At 42.6% G+C, this 18,080-nt stretch overlaps 1 long non-coding RNA gene across 1 annotated transcript in view; it reads right to left on the reverse strand.

Moving 5' to 3' along the window:
* Nucleotides 1–4,596: 4,596 nt before the first annotated feature.
* The window catches only part of LOC129057499 (uncharacterized), a 29,696-nt gene continuing 16,212 nt past the window's right edge, over nt 4,597–18,080 (reverse strand). Inside the window, exons 2-4 of the long non-coding RNA XR_008522069.1 lie at nt 12,579–12,696; nt 7,093–7,236; nt 4,597–4,756 (exon numbers count right to left, since the gene is read on the reverse strand). This is a non-coding gene — a long non-coding RNA (uncharacterized LOC129057499). The remainder of the gene's footprint in view (nt 4,757–7,092; nt 7,237–12,578; nt 12,697–18,080) is intronic.

An 18,080-nucleotide genomic window follows, 5' to 3' on the forward strand; every position in this document is an offset into this window, starting at 1 on the left:
CTTCTGTGTGAGGAAAGGAGAGGGAAGAGTAAAGGGGACTTTGTCTTGCAGCTTGGGCACTAGCTCGGCCACAGGTGGGTGGAGCACCAAGTGAGCTCCTGAGTACCCAGTTGTAGGCCTTGGCTGCTGGACAGTATTTCTGGACCTGCCCTGGGCCAGAGGGAAGCCTACTGCCCTGAAGGGAGAGACTCAGGACTGACAGCATTCCCCACATGCTGACTGAAGAGCCCTTGGGCCTTGAGTGAACATCATAGGCAGTAGCCAGGCAGTAATTGCCATGGGCCTAGGGCAGTGGTGGCCATGAGGACAGACTCCTCTACTTGAGGAAATGGGAGGGAAGAGAGGGAGGGAAGAATGGGAAGGACTTTATCTTGTGGCTTGAGTGCCAGTTCAGCCACAGTAGAATAGAGCATCAGGTTTCTGACTCCAGGCCCTGGCTATCAGATGGCATCTCGGGTCCACCTGGGGCTAGGAAGAACTCATAGCCCTGAAGGGAAAGACACAAACCTGCCTGTATTTGTCATCCGCTGATTGTATAGCCCTTGGGCCTTGAGTGAATATAGGTGGTAGCCGGGCAGTGGTCACTGGAGGCCTTGGGCATGACCAAGTACTGTGCTGGCTTCAGGTCTGACCCAGCACAGTCCCAGTGATGGTGGCCACAGGGGTGCCTGTGTCACCTTTTCCCCAGCCCCAGGCAGCTCAGCACAGAGACAAAAAGAGAAAGAGAGAGACTCTGTTTGTATGAAGGAAAGTAAGCAAAGGGAACAAAAGTCTCTGCCTGGTAATCCAGGGAATTCTCCCAGATCCTACCTGAGACCACCAAGGTGATAAATCTAAGAGTCTGCAAGAACCACAGCATTCCTGGGATTGGGGTGCCCCCTAAAGCAGATATGGCTGCAGTGACCAGAAAAAGACTTAGATCACGATACCCACGTCCCTTCAAATACCTGCAAAGCTCTCCCAAGAAGGACAGATACAAACAAGCCCAGGCTATGAAGACTACAATAAATACCTAACTTTTCAATACCCGGACATCAGCGAACATCCACAAGCATCAAGCCCATCCAGGAAAACATGACCTCACCAAACAAACTACATAAGGCACGAGTGACCAACTCCAGAGACACAGAAATATGTGAACTTTCAGACAGAGGATTCAAAATGGCTGTTTTGAGGCAGCTCAACAAAATCAAAGGCAACACAGAGAAGGAATTCCAAATCCTATCAGATACATTTAACAGAGAATGAAATAATTTAAAAGAATCAAGCAGAAATACTGGAGCTGAAAAATGCAAATGGCATACTGAAGAATGCTTCAGAGTCTCTTCGCAGAAAAAAGAATTAGTGAGCTTGAAGATAGGCTACTTGAAAATATACAGAGGAGACAAAAGAAAAAAGAATAAGAAACAATGGATACCAACAAGATCTAGAAAGTAGCTTCAAAAGGGCAAATCTAAGAGTTGCTGGTTTTAAGGAAGAGGTAGAAAGAGAGATTAGGGTAGAAAGTTTATTCAAAGGGATAATAACAGAGAACTTCCAAAACTTAAAGAAAGAGACAATATTCAAGTACAAGAAGGTTATAGAACATGAAGCAGATTTAACCCAAATAACATTTCAAGACATTTAATAGCAAACTCCCAAAGGTCAAGAATAAAGTAAGGATCCTAAAATCAGCAAGAGAAAAGAAACAAATAGCATACAATGGAGCTCTAATATATCTGGCAGCAGACTTCTTGGCAGAGACATTATAGGCCGGAAAAAAATGGCCTGACATATTTAAAGTGCTAAAAAAAAAAAACTTTTATTCTAGGATAGTATATCCAGCAAAAATATCCTTCAGACATGAAGGAGAAATAACGACTTTCCCAGACAAACAAAAGTGGAGGGATTTCATCAACCCCATACCTGTTCTACAAGAAATGCTAAAGGGAGTTCTTCAGCCAGCCACGGTGGCTCACACCTGTAATCGCAGCACTTTGGGAGGCCAAGGTGGATGGATCACCTAAGGTCAGGAGTTCAAGACCAGCCTAGCCAACATGGTGAAGCCCTATCTCTACTAAAAATACAAAAAATTAGCCGGGCATGGTGACGCATGCCTGTAATCCCTGCACTTTGCGAGGCCGAGGCGGGCGGATCACCTGAGGTCAGGAGTTCAAGACCAGCCTGGCCAACATAGTGAAACCCCATCTCTACTAAAAATACAAAAAATTAGCTGGGTGTGGTGGTGCACACCTGTAATACCAGCTACTCAGGAGGTTGAGGCAAGAGAATACCTTGAACCCGGGAGGCAGAGGTTGCAGTGAGCCAAGATCGTGCCACTGCACTCCAGCCTGGGTGACAGAGCAAGACCCTGTCTTAAAAAAAAAAAAGGATTGGTGGGGAGTTCTTCAATCTGAAAGAAAAGGACATTAATGAGCAAGAAGAAGGATCCTAAAGGTCCAAAACTCACTGGTAACAGTAAGTATACAGAAAAACACAGAATATTGTAACACTGTAATTTTAATGTGTAGACTACCCATATCTTGAATAGAAAGATTAAAAGATGAACTTATCAAAAATAATAACTACAACAGCTTTTCAAGACATAGCATAAAAAGATATAAATAAAAACAACAAAGTTTAAAAGCGAGAGGATGAAGTTAAAGTGCAGACTTTTCATTCGTTTTCCCTTTGCTCATTTGTTTATGCAATCAGTGTTAAGTTGTCACCAGTTTCAAATAATGGATTATATATATAATGCAAGCCTCATGGTAACCTCAAGTCAAAAAATATACAACAAATGCACACAAAATTAAAGGCAAGAAATTAAAACATACACACAGAAAATAACCTTCACTAAAAGGAAAACAGGAAGGGAGAAATGAAGAGAAGACCACAAAAACAACCAGTAAAACAAGTAACAAAATGGCAAGAGTAAGTCCTTACTTATCAATAATAACATTGAATGTGAATGAACTAAACTCTCCAATAAAAAGACATAGAGTCAGTCGGGTGCTGTGGCTCACACCTGTAATCCCAGCACGTTGGGAGGCCGAGGTGGGTGGATCACCTGAGGTCAGAAGTTCGAGACCAGCCTGCCCAACATGGTGAAACCCTGTCTCTACTAAAAATACAAAAATTAGCCAGGTGTGGTGGCAGGTGCCTGTAGTCCCAGCTACTCAGGAGGCTGAGGCAGGAGAATCACTTGAACCTGGGAGGTGGAGGTTGCAGTGAGCCGAGATTTGAGGGGCAGGAGTCAGGTTGTTAATATTAGAAGGGGGGTTGATAAGGGGTCGGAGGAGAAGAGGAGGGAGTAGCTGCACTCCAGCCTGGCCGACAGAGCAACACTCCCTCAAAAAAAAAAAAGGAGAAATGGTTATAAATTAAGACTTGAGTAAAAACAAACACAATAGAAACCCACACTGTTTAATTCAAGTCACAGGAACAGCCACGATTGTTTGTTGGATTGTTTTAAGGAGAAAAGCAGATCAAAGCTAAAGTTGGTTTGAATTTGGAACAAATGGATGACTCCAGAGAAGTAAGTTCCCTCTTGTAGCTTATCCTGACAATGGCCACAGGGTGTCAACGGCAGAGTGAAGCTGGGAGGGGATCAGGGTGTTTTCAGATGCTGTTTTCTCTCCCACCTTTGCAGTCACAGCTGCTTATGTTGAGGGGCGGGAGGATGCCACTTGCTATTTATTCTTGTTATTTATCCGAAAGCTGAACTTTTCTCTGCTATAGTGTGACTCTTTACCTTAAATGACTAAAGCCAGTCTTGTGAAAAACAGACAGCATTAGTCAGCTGGCTGAATTTTATAAAAAATAAACTTCAAGCTTATGTGTTGTGAAGAAGCATTTTGATCCACAGAGTTTCTAAAGTAATTTTAAGAAAATCCCCAAAACCAACAAGGTCACTACTCAGAGTGAGGTCGCTTTACCAGCAGCATCAAGTTCACCTGGGATCTTGTTAGAAAAATGCAGAATCTTGGGCCCACCCCAGACTTACTGAGTCAGAATGTGCATTTTGACAAGACCCCAGGGGATTCGTGTTGTCCATTAGCATTTGAGAAGCACTGGTATGAAGTACTTGAAACTATCTGCAAGTATATTATCTGAATCTTTCCAACTTACACCTAACTCAATTGCTTGCTGAATTAAATATGTATATTTATATATATCAAATATATGTATATTTGAATAGTGAAAATGCAACAGGACAGCAATGTTATTGTGGGCCACCACAGTGCAGAGACGGCATCTGAGGATGTTCCTAGCAGTTATTGTGCGGGCTCACCCAACACTGTAGCTCAAAGGTGGAGGCTCAGTGCTTGTACCATGACATGAACTTGACCTAACATGCCTGTGTGTGTGTGGGTATGTAGAGGATGATTGCACTAACATTACCTTACTCTGTAGCTTTAAGTATAGCTTCTTTCTTTTTTTTTTTTTTTTTTTAGACGGAGTTTTGCTCTTGTTGCCCAGGCTGGAGAGCAATGGCACAATCTCGGCTCACTGCAACCTCCGTCTCCCAGGTTCAAGCGATTCTCCTGCCTCAGCCTCCTGAGTAGCTGGGATTACAGACATGCGCCCCCACACCCAGCTAATTTTGTATTTTTTAATAGAGATGGGGTTTTTCCATGTTGGTCAGGCTGGTCTCGAACTCCCAACCTCAGGTGATCCACCCACCTCGGCCTCCCAAAGTGCTGGGATTAGTCATGAGCCACTGCGCCCGGCCGAAGTACAACTTCTTATCTGCAACACACAGTCAGAAGTTACTCTGTAAAAAATTTTTCCAGCCATTAGACATGTAAAATTGTAAGCAGTTATCATCAACACCTAGTCAGATGGAATGCATGTCAGAAATCAGAAATATGCTTGATAATGCAACAAGTGCAATTTTAAGTACATCATAATATTTTCCTTTTTTGATGAGAATCCCATGAAATTAGTCAGAATTCCAGTGTTTTGAAGTTCACAAACGTGCAGTGGGGCTACAAATAGTGACTACAGCTAGGCTAGTTCATAGAGGGAAAAAAATTGATAGAGGGGTCTCCAAATTTAACAGCAATTCTCAAAATGTATTTAATACATACATTTACCAATGATGAGTTGTGGAGCCAAAATAAACCTTTCTGAAGCAGCAGTAATTAAAAAAACACAATTTCGGATGAACAATTCTAGAGGAAAGACACAATTGCTTTTCTATTCTCTCTATCAAAAATTATATGGATTGTTGCTATATGAAGAAGCGATCAGAGTTGACAGCCAAAAAATGTAGCAAACGTATTAACCAGTTGACTGATAAAATAGTAATAAAATACTAATAAACTATTGTTCTGGATTTTGGGATGTTTGTGGCATTTTAAATTTGTAATACAGTGTGATTTTTCTTGGTCTAAATAAATGCTTTTGTTTGTGGTTTTGAATTTGTAATAAGTATTCTTTTTTGAAATACTCTTCCCCTAGTGTGTAAAATTTATGCTCCCCAAATTCTGGGTCCTGCTATTAATCAGTAGTGTGTTCTTTCATGGTTTCTAATTTGTTGTAATAAAATTAGAAGATGAGCTTTCGTTGGTGCATTTAAATACTTAGGCTACGTGTCTAGAAATTAAAACTAAGTGATAGGCATCTATGTTAAGATAGCCACTTTGATGTAGTGGTTTCAAATGCTAGTGCTATAGAGTAAAAGGTTATATTAATGTTACTATTCACTGAGTCTATTAATCTTGAATTTAGTGGCGAGAGACTGAATCAATTAATAAACAGTGAAACCCCGCCCTGGCTCACTAACAATAATGCTAAATCAGAACAAAGAAGCTGGAGAATTTCCTTAATCAGCGATAGACAAGGAGAACCTTACAAGGTTGGTCCTGAGCTCCAGAGAAGCCAAATATCTGGGTGAGATGTAAATACTTGGGCTTATTAATGAGCTTATTCTGACCTAGGATTTTTTTCTTAAATTTCTATTTAGATTCCAGCATACGATGGCACTTCTTTCTCATCATCTCATCTCCTGAAATATGTTTTTTTGTTTGCTTGTTTGTTTGTTTGTTTTCTGAGACAAGGTCTCGCTCTGTCACCCAGGCTGGAGAGTGGAGAGCAGTGGCATGATCATGGCTCACTGCAGCCTCGACCTCCTGGACTCAAAGGATCCTCTCACCCCCACCTCAGTCTCCCAAATAGCTAGGACCACAGGCACATGCCACCATGCCCCACTATTTTTTTTTTTAAATTTTTTGTAGAGACAGGGTTTCACCATGTTGCCCAGGCTAGTCTCGAACTCCTGGGCTCAAGCGATCTGCCTGCTGCAGCCTCTCAAAATGCTGGGATTACAGGCGTGAACCACTGCTCCCAGCCAAGTATGTTCATCTTTATAGAAAAGTAGGCTTTGGGCCAGCATGGTGGCTCACGCCTGTAATCCCAGCACTTCGCGAGGCCAAGATCACCAGAGGTTGGGACTTTGAGACCAGCCCGACCAACATGGAGAAACCCTGTCTCTACTAAAAATACAAAATTAGCAGGGTGTGGTGGCACACACCTGTAATCCCAGCTACTCAGGAAGCTGAGGCAGGAGAATCACTTGAACCTGGGAGGCGGAGGTTGCAGTGAGCCGAGATAGTGCCATTGCACTCCAGCCTGGGCAACAAGAGCAAAACTCTGTCTCAAAAAAAAAAAAAAAGGAAAGACATTGGAGAGGTCCCAGGCCCTCACACTCTATCCTTGGATCATGTGAGGGTGAACACCTGCAATAATAAGGGTATTCAGAGAGAGGCCTGGCAAAGGTGGAGTTTGCCACGACCTGTACCCACCACCTTAGATGCTGTTCTTCTGAAAGAGTGAGCAGAAAGGAGCCTTCCAAAAAGCCTGTTCAGGGGGTCTCAAAGCCATGTTCCATGGAATATGTGTGTGAGTCACACAAGTACTTTGCTTTGAAATTTAGGAAGAGCAGTCTTTTGCCAATTTTCAGAAAAAAGTAATGGTTTCAATTTTTTTCATTTTTCTTCCATAAAAGTTTCTGTAACTTTTGCTCCATGGTATTACTAGTCATTTACTGGCCAACAAAATGCGTTAAATGCATTAATAGCAAATCATATTAATTAAGATAATGCTCACCACTGTGATGAATAACCTCCCAGCATTTGGTGGCTTGATGCAATGCAAGGTTCTTACTCAGCAACAGTGCAGTATGAGTGCTCCCAGATGGCAGGGCTCCAGGCACTATTTTTCAGCTTTGCCCTTCCCTCAGAGTGCAGAGCTCTGCAGGCAGGGCAGGGGAGACAGAAAAGGTACATCTGCTTCATATTCACCTTGTAGAAGAGACACGTGTCACTTCTACTGGTGAAAGCTTGTCACATCTAGAAGCAAGCGGGGGTGAATGGAGAAGAGGGAGGGGAAATTGTGATCCTTGACTAGGTGGTCACTTCCCAGTGACAACTCTACACTCTGGAAAGGGAACAGTCTCAACATAGACATCTAGTTGTCCATGCAAACTAAAATCAGCTAAGAAAACCCTCAGAATTCACGTAATTCCACAGCTTCCTTTTATGTGTTCATATTTGCTCTCAAATTTGATGCTATTTCATATACATATAATAGAGTCAGTCATATTTTCTGCCAGCTAAATATGCCAGGAAAACTGAGTCACCCCTTATATAAGTGCTGGGTAAGGGAGTGATCAAAAGTAGTCAAAACTGGGCCAGGCACAGTGGTTCACACCTATAATCCCAGCACTTTGGGAGGCTGAGGCGGGTGGATCACCTGAGGTCAGGAGTTCGAGACCAACCTGGACAACATGGTGAAACCCCATCTCTATTAAAAATACAAAGTTAGCCAAGTGTGTTGGCCGGTGCCTGTGATCACAGTTACTCAGAAGGCTGAGGCAGGAGAATTTCTGGAACCAGAGGGGCAGATGTTGCAGTGAGCCGAAATCACACCACTGCACTCCAGCCTGGGTGACAGAGTGAGACTGTCTCAAAAAAAAAAAAAAAAAAAGGAGTCAAATTACCATAGGAAATCCCTTGAATTGCCCTCTGCATACAGTCTGGTTAGGTCCTCCATAAACAGTATTCCCTTCAGTGGAGCAGATTGATCACTCTTTGGCTGGGACCCAGAGGAAGGAGTCAGCTTGTTTTAATGACCATATTCAGGAATGCCACATATGGTTGCTCTAGTTGTGCACTGACCAAAAGGGACCTTGTAAAGAGGTGTCCCACACATTCTCGCCATCATGGATTTTTTTGGTATTTACTATGGCAGATTTCCAGCAGATGGCAGTAGAGGGTCTATGCTAATGGTCCATATACTATGACAATTCTCGAGGGCAGAAGGTTAAAGTCTTATCTAGACAGGGCTGCTTTGCATTAATCCTTTTCCCATAACAACAGAGACATGGGTTCTTAGTGAGAACTAATGTTTTGACTCCCACCAGACTTGCAGCATACTGGCAGCAATATTTATTGAATTTATTTCTGAGTTCTTTAGTATATATTTAACTTAGCCAGTAACAGTTGCCGGTGGAGAACATAGCTTCTCAAAATTAAAATTACTTTAAAACTTCTTAAGATTTACAATGTTGCAAGAAAAACTGGCAAGTGCAATGATCATTTCTATTAAAAAAAAGGAGAGATCACGGAACACATATGCATTAAAACTGTTGAAGAATTTCATTTCCACAAAAGCAAAGTGTGCATCTATTTCATGACAGATTAATGAATCTTAGTGATTTTGAGTCACTGTTACCAAGAACTTGAAACTTCTATTTTATGTTGGATGTTTTACATAATTTTAAACAATGGCTTTATGTTTGTTATCACTGTTCATATTGAAAAATAAATACTATATCAATTTAAATAATACTGTGTGCCCGGGTCCTGGGGTGGTGGCTGTCAGTGTGGTGAGCTGCTCCATCTGAGATTCTCTCAGGATCCCTGCTCATTTCAGCAGCAGAACACTAGGCAGAATCTTCACAACTGTTCAGATATTTCTCCCCTCCATGCAGTCCCAGACTCAGAGAGTTAGATTTGGAGGATTTAAACGAGCAAGTGGTACTATTGCGGGAAGTCAGGGACCCCGAACGGAGGGTCACTGCTGAAGCTGTGACAGAAGAATATAAATTGTGAAGATTTCATGGACATTTGTTAGTTCTCCAAATTAATACTTTTATAATTTCTTATGCCTGTCTTTACTGCAATCTCTGAACATAAATTGTGAAGATTTCATGGACATTTATCATTTCCCCAATCAATACCCTTATAATTTCCTATGCCTGGCTTTACTTTAATCTCTTAATCCCATCGTCTTCATAAACTGAGGATGTATGTCGCCTCAGGACCCTGTGATGATTGCGTTAACTGCACAAATTGTTCATAAAGCATGTACATTTGAACAATATGAAATCTGGGCACCTTGAAAAAAGAACAGGATAACAGCGATGTTCAGGGAACAAGGGAGATAACCATTAGGTCTGACTGCCTGGGAGCCAGGTAGGACAGAGCCATATTTCTCTTATTACTGAAAACGGGTAAGAGAATTATCACTGAATTCTTTCCCCAGTAAGGAATATTAATAATTAACAGCCCTGGGAAAAGAATGCATTCCCAGGGGGGCCTCTAAAATGGCTGCTCTGGGGGGTGTCTGCCTTATGCAGTTGCAGATAAGGGATGAAACACACCCTGGCCTCCTGCAGTGCCCCCAGGCTTGCTAGGATTAGGAAATACCAGCCTGGCGAATTCTAGTCAGACCGGTTCTCTGCTCTTGAACCTGTTAAGATGTTTATCAATGACAATGCGTGCACAGCGGGACATGGAACTTCATTAGTAATTCTAGTTTCACCCTGACCTTGTTATCTCGTCCTGACCTTCTGCCTTGTGATCTTTTGTCGCCCTTGAAGCATGTGATCTCTGTGACCCACACCCTATTCGTACACTCCCTCCCCTTTGAAAATTGCTAATAAAAACTTGCTGGTTTTAGGGCTCAGGGGGCAGCATGGAACCTGCTGACATGTGATGTCTCCCCCGGACACCCAGCTTTAAAATTTCTCCCTTTTGTACTTTTTCCCTTTATTTCTCAGACTGTCTGACAGTTAGGGAAAATAGAAAAGAACCCACATTGAAATATCGGGGGCTGGTTCCCCTGATATGGTACCATGTTTCCAGACATTTTGTCAGCCAAAGGCACTGTGTTCAAGGCTCTAGAGGGGGGTTAACATTGCTGCCAACAGGCTGGCTTCAGGGCTACTGCATCTCCCTGTGCCTAGAGAAATTTGTTGCTCACAGCTCTGGAGGCTGGGAGGTCCAAGATCAAGGTGCCAGCAGATTCGGTGTCTGGTGAGGGCCTCTTCCTGGGTCAGAGATGGCGTCTTCTCTTTGTGTCCTCAACGTGGTAGAAGCAGTGAATGAACTCTCTGGGCCTTCTTCTACAAGAACATGAATCCCATTCATGGGGACTTTACCCTTCTAACCTAATCACCTTCCAAAGGTCCCACTTCCTAGTATCATCACCTTAGGGGTTAGGATTTCAACATACAAATTTGGGCAGAACATCCATGTTCAGTTCATTGACACAGGCATTTCATGATGAATGGATTTCACAAGACTACAACAAGGTAAGTCTTTTAAGAAAAAAATCCATGTCCATGGCATGGCTCTTTAAAAGTTGCCTGTCCCTAAGACAAGGCAGTTATACCAGAAACCAGGTTTTGTGTCTAGTAACTGTTACACAGTGGCAGCTGTAGTTGACAAGAATCTGATGACAGCATCATTAAATGTGTGGCAACCCTGAAGCTCACCGCCTCCCAGACAATGATGGCTTAAGATACTGAGGATAAGCTCTTTTTAAAAAGGAAGCATGGGCTGGACATGGTGGCTTATGTCTGTAATCCCAGAACTTTGGGAGGCCAAGGCGGGAGATCACCCGAGGTCAGGAGTTCGAAACCAGCCTGGCCAACATGGTGAAACCCTGTCTCTACTAAAAATACAAAAATTAGCCAGGCATGGTGGTGTGTGCCTGTAATCCCAGCTACTCGGGAGGCTGAGGCAGGAGAGTCACTTGAACTCAAGAGGCAGAGGTTGTGGTGAGCCAAGATTGTGCCACTGTACTCCAGCCTAGGCTACGAAAGTGAGACTCCATCTCAAAAAAAAAAAGCGTGTATTTCAGGCCGGACATGGTGACTCACACCTGTAACCCCAGCACCTTGGGAGGCTGAGGCAGGCAGATCACTTGAGGTCAGGAGTTCGAAACCAGCCTGGCCAACATGGTGAAACCCCAACTCTACTAAAAGTACAAAAATTAGCTGGGTGTGGTGGCACACACTTGTAATCCCAGCTACTCAGGAAGCCGAGGTACGAGAATCGCTTGAACTGGGGAGGCAGAGGTTGCAGTGGGCAGAGATCGCACCACTGCACTCCAGCCTGGATAAGAGAATGAAACCCTGTCTTCAAATAATAATAATAATAAGCCGGGTACAGTAGCATGTGCCTGTTGTCCCAGCTACTCAGGAGTCTGGGGCAAGAGAATCGCTTGAGCCCAGGAGGTGGAGATTGCAGTGAGCCCAGATCACCCATTGTACTCTAGCCCGGGGGATAAAAGTGAAACCCTGTCTCAAAAAAAAAAAAAAAAAAAAAAATTCAAAGCTCTTTTGACAGTTCCTTTGAAATAATCCTAGTTCTGTGTCACCAAGGCAATGATTGTAAGATGAGAATTTCAAGATTTTTTTAAATTTTGGAAATTTTTTTAACTTCAGATATACTTTCAAGTGTTAAAATTAAATTTTAATTCATATGTTAACAGAAATCTTATACTCTCAGTGAAATTGCTTAAGACTAGACAGTTATGAATGACACATTACAAGTCATTTGGATGGCCGTTTGCCATGGGTTCTGGTATAGCCACTGAGCCATGTGGACCAGCTCTTCATAGTTGACGGCAGCAGTTGTAAATCTTAGACCCAGACAACAAAGTTTGATTTGACAGAATGATTTAATTTTTCCATCCATTTTGGGTGGTTATGCAAATTTTATTCATACATATGACTTGCCAATGTTGGATTTAAGCACAGTCCATATCTTTCCTAACTGAATCAGAGGAGAGAAATCTTGTGCGCGTGACTGTTATATACAAAGACAGGCTAATAATCAGGGAAGAGAATTCCAAGAACACTTTTGCCAGTGCCTGGAGTGGTTTTCCAGCATAAGGGAAGGGTTGGGCTGAGCTGTGCACATCTTCCCACCCATTACCTCCCCCTGGGTATGGGAACAGGAGTCAAAGACAGATATAACTAGTTAGAGTGGGATGCAACAGCTCTTCTCCATGCAAACCTCAGCTTTCAGGGGGCTGTCAGTGAGGCATGGTTTGGTCTTTTTAGCACATTATTTTCAGTAATAAGTCAAAATGCCAAAGCAAGAATGCCACTGACATCGTTTGTAGGATTTAAGATCCAATGGCTAATAATAAAGGAACTTCGGTGTGTTTTTCCTTCTTGGTGAGTGGGCTGGCTTTTGGTGATAGGGTGATGGTTACATCACCTTCTCTTCTTCCTCACCTCTAGGTGAGGCAGTGAGGGACTCACCCTCCTCTCACCACACCATGGCCTCCTTACCTACCAGCCACCGTTGCAGTTAGGCTGATCAGGTGAGCAGAAGTGGTGTCAGTGTCTGAGTGTGACTGTCCCATGATTTTCTCCTCATTTGCAGTGGCTGTGCAAGCCTTGACTTAAAGAACCTGGATCAGAAGGAGAGGAGTGCATGATGAGAAATTAGTTAATGGGTACAATGCACATTATTCAGGTGATAGATAACCTAAAAGCCCTGACCTGACCACCATGCAATCTATGCATGTAACAAAACTGCACATGTGCCCCATAAATTTGTACAAAAAAAAAAAAAAAAAACAAGAGCCTGGATCTCTGAGCCATTACTGCCACCCATGAGACTGTGATATAATTAAGAAATAAACCTTCACTGTGTAAAGCCAATGACATTTGATATTTGCTGGTAACTTTTTATAATATTTGCCTGTATTAGTCCGTTTTCACACTGCTGATAAAGATATACCTGAGACTGGGCAATTTACAAAAGAAAGAGGTTTATTGGACTTACAGTTCCACATGGCTGGGGAGGCCTCACAATCACAGTGGCAGGTGAAAGGCACGTCTCATATGGCAGCAGACAAAAGAAGAGAGCTTGTGCTGGAAAACTCCCATTTTTAAAACCATCAGATCTCGTGAGGCTCATTCACTATCATGAGAACAGCACAGGAAAGATCCGCCCTCATAATTCAATCACCTCCCACTGGGTTCCTCCCACAACGTGTGGGAATTATGGGAGTTACAATTCAAGATGACATTTGGGTGGGGACACAGCCAAACCATATTACTGTCCTTGCTTTTTTCTCTCTGCAGATATCCAAAAACTTTTTTTCTAAGCCAAGGAACACTAGAAAGCTTTTGGAGGTGATGAATATGTTTATTACCTTGATTGTGGTGATGGTATCACAGGTGCCTGCATAAGTCCAAATTCATCAAATTGTACACATTAAATATTTGCAGTTTTTTATATATCAATTTCACCTTAATAAAGTTGTAAAAAAGATCTGAATATGGAAGGAAACATTTTCCTTCCTGTGCCAGTGAGTAAGGGTTATATTTTTATATATTGTCATTTCCAAATCTGCCTCCTGAGCTGCAAGGCTCCTGAGGGTGCTGTCGTCATCCTCAGGCTCTGATGGTGTACTCTGCCCATCACCACACATAACACCTTGGGTCCAGAGACCTAGCAGTTATTACTACCTGTGGGATGGCCAGGGGTGTCCTCGGGTAGGGGAGAGATGTGGGGAGGATGAATGGGGGGGGGATATAATTATACCCACATTCAGATGGGGAATTGAGGCTTAGCAAGATGAAATCATGTATGTGTCCAGAGCATACAGCTTTGAAGCCAGGTAAGGATTCCAGGCTAAATTATGCTAAAAGGAGTAGGGTCAGCTTGACAAGTTCAAGCTGAATGTGTCCAACTGCTTTCCTTGCAAATTTACTATGATTCTGTGGAAAACATTGTTTTTTCAAATTATGGGCTGCAATTCATTATTGAGTGATGAAATCAATCCAATGATAAGTTTTAGGAGACTACAATAGAAAACAACAGATCGCACTGGCACCATTCTTTAAAGTATTGCCCCTGAAAGTTGTGTTTGTTATTCACATACACACGTGTTTGATTGAGGTGTGCACCACATCTCTGGCAACAGATAGCAGTCAACAGAATCTGAAATCACTGTGAGGAGAATTAGGCTTTAAATATTTGTGAAGTTAAGAGAATTTTTAAAATGTTACCTTTGTGGGTAACTTGTGATGTCCAATGGGCCAGCCCTTAAAAATGTCCCTCTGTTCCTTGGTCCTAAGAGCATGAGGTGAAAGAAGCTGCTTTATTTACTCTATCTTGGAAGGCATTAATGCCAGCCTGCTCTGGCAATCAGATCTGCTCCAGCCCTCCAACACACAGGCCTGAGGATTCCTCTAGTATACCTGAATCTTTCCTAAGGAATTGGCAATATTAGAAACAGGAGTCATCCTTACCAAACATCCCATCCCAAAGACTCCCATATCCTGATCCTCAATGTACCAAGAAATGCTTCCATCTTTCCAACGGCCAACCACACCTTCCCTCTTCCGTCCACACCCAGGGAATCCTCTATCCACTATCTCATTTCATCCCTCCCTAGTCTCAACCTGCTTCACACTAGACAGTCCATTTTAGCTGGAGAAGAGAATATAATATGACACCTTTTTAAGGGTAGTAAGTAAAGCAGAATGATTGAGAAAGGAAATACAATTCACAGTGTGCAAGCAACTGGACATTTGTTTGATATCTACAGCACGGTTTCTTAGACCTTAATGTGCATGCAGATCATTTGGGGATCATGTTAAATGCAGATTCTGACTCAGTAGGCCTGGACCTGGCATTCCATATTTCTAGGTTCCCTGGTGATGCTGATGCTGCTGGTTCACAGAGCACACTTTAAGTAGCAAGCATCTGTTTGCACAGTGGCTGGCACAGAGTGGGCACTCAAATATATTTACTTAATTGAATTAAATTGTAGAGGAATTTGGGCTTTATGCCAGGACTCATCAGCAAGAAGAAGTGTGCTAAGGTAAAGCAATCAGCTAAACCACCAGCTCATAATCCCAGAATCACAAAAATTCACCCAGGGGGTCATTTAAAAATTCCAGTGCTTAGGACCCCGTCTTCAGAGATGCTGATTTAATTAGCCTGGGGTGAAGACTGGACAACCAACATGTTAAAAATATTTCTAAGTGATCCCAATATGCAGCCAGGTTAGGGAAACACTGAATTCAGTGAAACCGTGTCATTGCCTTCTATGTGCCAGGCATTGGACTCTGAGCAAGGCACTGGAAGTAGAGTTGACTGAGACCAGGTTCCTGCCCTCAGCAAACTAATAGGGGAAATAGGTCCACACGTGACTCCAATGCAAAAAAGTGCTATAGTATACTTATGAAAACTGTTTTGGGAATACAGATGAGGGAGGAACTGATTCAGCCTGAAGGAAGTGGGAGGAAAAAAGGCCAGTGACCAAGAGTGAAGACATTTGGATTTTAAAGGATGAGTAGGGGGTTGCCAGGCAGCTATGTTCTGTTCTTCCAAATCTCTGTTCTTCCCCATTATTGGCCAGGTAAATAATGCTTGGCCAGGACTCGGGCTCCCAAATTCTGTACTAGCTGCCTCCTGCTGCCACAGGTTTATGATGAAGATCTGTCCACAGGAAATAAGGTCAATCCAATGAATATCATTTTTTACCAGCTGGGGATATTTGTAAGGCCACGTATATGCTGTTAGCATGCTGTCTGAGTCAGAATGCAGTCAGGAAAACAGCCCACATCAGATATTCAATAGAGTGAAATTAATGGGGAACTAATTATTTGATAGAGTTGCTGAAAATCCAAACAAAGAATCATAAAGCAACACAGATATTAGCAAATGCAGCATGCCTAAAAGCTCAAGGGATGCAAGGAGGTGATGGGATTAATAAAACCCAGGGGTCACAGGTGTCTGACAGGAGCTGGAATCACAACAGAGACTGCACAGAGGGAGCAGGACTGACCAAGGAGATGGGGCCATTTCCAGTAACACGAGAATGACACCCAAGGGGTAGGCCAGAGGGAGACAGCTGCCTTTCCCTTCCTTCTGCTCCACAGTCTCCCATTAATGCATCCCATTGGCTAAATCCAGCCAGAAGACAGTTGACAAAGAAGCCTAGGTGATGTAGTTTTCAGGAGTTGGCCTCTGAAGGGTAGGGAGTGAATCTGGGTGTTTGTAAGCTTAACTCATGTATTCTGGATATCTGGCTGAAGGCTTACACCAAAAGTGGACTGAGTAATTTCCTTGTCCCTCTCCCCTACACCTAAAACTTTATCTTGGGCCAGGGTAGAACTTATCATCTGGTGTACTGGAGACACTTGGGTCAGAATCCCCAAGCAGGACACCTCAAGCTACAAGTGGATTTTTTCATTTACCCTAGGATGCTAGACAAATATACATCATCTGTGTGCCATGGAGTAAACATATTTCAGAAGCAATACTATAAGAATAGGCAAAGAAAGAAGGATTAGAGGAAGCTCACATCCAGGAAGCTTCTCCTTGAGCAGAGTGAGCGTCAACCACTCAAACTGAGGAGTTCCAAGATGAGGCAGTTCCAGACCCAACCAATAGTTGGGTCAAAGCAATCAAAGAAGACAGCCAATATCAAAGGAGAGAAATGTGATTAAAATCCATTTTCTTCACATAATCCTGATGAAGGATGACTGAAAATAAAACCAAAAGTTTCCAAGCATCAGGTTTTGATATAAATAACAGGGCCCTGTAGAGTGTTCTGCATCATAAACAATTGTTTCTTTCAGTTCCTATTGTGAGGCCTCTGAGCCCAAGCTAAGCCATTATATCCCCTGTGACCTGCACGTACACATCCAGATCGCTGGTTCCTGCCTTAACTGATGACATTCCACCACAAAAGAAGTGAAAATGGCCTGTTCCTGCCTTAACTGATGACATTCCACCACAAAAGAAGTGAAAATGGCCTGTTCCTGCCTTACCCGATAACATTGTCTTGTGAAATTCCTTCTCCTGGATCATCTGGCTCAAAAGCTCTCCCACTGAGTACCTTGTGACCCCCACTCTGCCCGCCAGAGAACAACCCCCCTTTGACTGTAATTTTCCTTTACCTACCCAAATCCTATAAAACGGCCCCACCCCATCTCCCTTCGCTGACTCTCTTTTCGGACTCAGCCCACCTGCACCCAGGTGAAATAAACAGCCATGTTGCTCACACAAAGCCTGTTTGGTGGTCTCTTCACAGGGATGCACATGAAACCTATACCCACAGAAACAAAGTGTGACACACACATGGGGAAAAAAACAGGCAATGGAAACCGCCTAGGAGAGGGCCCAGATTGAATTGAACAGACAAAGACTTTAAGTCTATCATTACAAATGTGTTCAAAGAACTAAAGCAAACCAGGCTTAAAGAAGTAAAAAAAGATTATGACAATGTTTCATCAAACAGACAATATCAATAAAGAGACTTTATTTAAAAAAAATTAAAATTCTGGCATTAAAAAGTACAGTAATTGACATGAAAAAATCACTAAAAGGGCTCAACTATAGATGTGAACTGGCAGAAGAAAAGAACAGCATAATTGAAGATAGATCAATAGAGAGTATGAAATCCAAAATAGAGAATAAAGAATGAAGAAAAAGAAACAAAATCTTTAAGAAATATGGGACACCATTAAGCATATCAACATACACTTAATTGGAGTAACAGAAGGAGAGGAGAGAAAGGAGCAGAAAAATTCTACCCATCCAAGATCAACCAACTCTAAGTAGAATAAATGCAAAGAGATCCCCATGTACAAATGCATCATAGTAAAAATGCTGAAAATAAAAGACAAAAGGAAAATTTTGAAAGTGGCAAGAGAAAATGACTTGTCACATACAAAGAAACCCTAATAAGAATGACATCTGATTTCTTATAATAAATTATGGAGGACAGGAGGCTGTGGGATAGCATATTGAAAGTGCCCCCCCACCAAA

Source organism: Pongo abelii, chromosome 12 (assembly GCF_028885655.2).
Source record: "Pongo abelii isolate AG06213 chromosome 12, NHGRI_mPonAbe1-v2.0_pri, whole genome shotgun sequence".
NCBI classification, from domain to species: Eukaryota; Metazoa; Chordata; class Mammalia; order Primates; family Hominidae; genus Pongo; species Pongo abelii.